At 43.8% G+C, this 2,217-nt stretch overlaps 1 non-coding gene across 1 annotated transcript; it reads right to left on the bottom strand.

The window, feature by feature from the left end:
• Positions 1 to 400: 400 nt before the first annotated feature.
• On the bottom strand, positions 401 to 472 carry TRNAC-GCA (transfer RNA cysteine (anticodon GCA)). Its single transcript has one exon. It is a non-coding gene; the product is annotated as a tRNA-Cys (tRNA).
• Between the last annotated feature and the right edge of the window lie 1,745 nt (positions 473 to 2,217).

The raw sequence follows: 2,217 nt of genomic DNA, 5'->3' as shown, positions 1-2,217 counted from the left end.
TCCACCACCACCCTCTGAGTCCGACCCTTGAGCCAGTCTGCAATCCATCTGACTGTGTAGGCATCAATGCCACAGTCACCTAGTTTTTAATGAGGAAGGGGTGGGAAAAGGTGTCAAAGGCCTTGCTGAAGTCTAGAAAGACTACATCCATGGCAACACCTGCATCCATTGCCTTTGTGACCTGATCATAAAAGGCAATCAGGTTGGTCTGACATGACCTGCCCCTAATGAAACCATGCTGGTTGCCCTTGAGCATCACCCCTGAAGCCAGCCCATCACAGATGTGCTCCTTGAGTATTTTCTCGAAGAGATGCCCAAGGATAGAGGTAAGACTGACAGGCCTATAGTTGCCCAGATCCTCTCTCTCCCCTTTTTTGAAGATGGGGACCACATTAGAAAAAGGGGGCACCTGGATTTGAACCAGGGACCTCTTGATCTGCAGTCAAATGCTCTACCACTGAGCTACACCCCCCTGTTATCCTAGTACACAGCCACTCCCCCACTCACCATCCCACTAGTGGCAAGTTAAAATTGCACAGGCAAGAAACAGTATGAATCCTGAACGTGCAACAGCTCACAATATGTTCTCATTTTACCACAGTTTAACATTCCAGAGATTTAGTATGGTCTAAGTAAATGGAACTTGTAACTTCACTCGGATAGTGGGTGGCTTCATTCTTGTAAAAAAAGTATAACAAGATCAAGTGGCCAGAAGCTGACATTAGATTAACTTAGCCTTGAGATAAGATGCAATTTCCCAGCAGTGTGAGTAACCAAAATGCTGGAACATTTTATGAAGAGAGGTAGTGGACTGAGCATCACTTGGACTCTTTAAAACAAAACCATCTTCTAGAATTGAGCTCTGTACTGTGATGCTGACCATAATGACAAGTCATGCTTCATGGCTTCAGCTCTTCACCTGCAAAACTCAGGCAGACATTTTTCACAAAGACCTAGGAGCCTGCTGGGACTATGAACACCCTGCAATTCCCAGATACATTAGGCAGATATACAAGAGTCCTTCAGCCTTCGTGTAGTGTGAATAATGAGAACTATAAGAAAGAAAGTATAAGGCCTTTTAAGGATGGGGCCAGCTCCACTCACCTCTGCAGTTACATGAGGAGCTGGCAGTGGCTACCAGACTCACTCACTGAGTCCTGGACCAGTAAGGTTGTTTAGAGATCTGATGGTGGGCGGTTTTCTGTGGCAAGTCAGAGACCAGGGGGCTGCAGGGCAGCAGGCTATATGTGGGGATAAAGTATTGAATGGTGAGGTACTGAAGAAGTGATGAACACTGAAGTACTGAAGGTGGGAAGTCTAGTAACTGAAAGAAAGGATCAAGAAGAAGAGTCTGCACAATTTTGACTGTTACAGAAGCAACTGGGAGATCTTCATCTTGGAAAGAAATGTATGGAAATGACCAATGGACCTGTGAGTATTAAATAGTAGCTAAGCAAAGCTGCGGTGTGCTCAATCAGCATAGGGCCTTGTGAATAATTTTGACCTGTCTCTTTGTCTGGATGCACAGCTGAGCCCTTTGCATTTATAATCTGAAGTCACAATGTAGAGAGCATGGTCACACTGATTCCTCTACCTAAGAAAGGGAATTTTCCATCTCTCATACCTCTACCTGGCTTAGTGTGGCAACTGCAAATGGCTTTTCTACAGTTGACTTATGTAGGAGAAACACATGGGTAATATGGCTATCTAGATACAGCCCTGCTAATAGGAGTCTGTACACATTTATACTGAAGGTCTTCAGCTGTGAAGATGACCTAGAACTAGGTCGAGAGTTTCAGCTGTAGTGACTCTATCCAGTATATTTGTCTACTAAGCCTGCACGAGTCAAGCACTCATTATTCTCTTCTCCCTTTTATAGGAAGAACAGCTGCAATTATTCAGACTATTAAAAGCCTCAGAGAAACTGATGCAAACTGCATCTTAACTCACTGCTGCAAGTTATTTTAAGGGGAACGTATTACAGTGATAGAAAATATATGGGTAAATAATATCTACACGTCTTAGCATACATAAAGGGGAAAAAAACAAACTTGAGATGGCTTTTAAGGCTTATGCTTCAGAATGTGTGTTACAGATAACTTTGGAAAGAAACGTTGACTGTACATCAGCATAAGACAATTAGAGTTACTGTGAACTTGCCTGTAGGCCTCAGCGTAAGCAGCAGGGGTGGTATAGGTTTGGAGCAAGAGACAGTCC

This window comes from Crocodylus siamensis, chromosome 2, assembly GCF_052110815.1.
Source record: "Crocodylus siamensis isolate JL-2025a chromosome 2, ASM5211081v1, whole genome shotgun sequence".
NCBI classification, from domain to species: Eukaryota; Metazoa; Chordata; order Crocodylia; family Crocodylidae; genus Crocodylus; species Crocodylus siamensis.
This window is presented reverse-complemented; position numbering and strand designations above follow the sequence as displayed.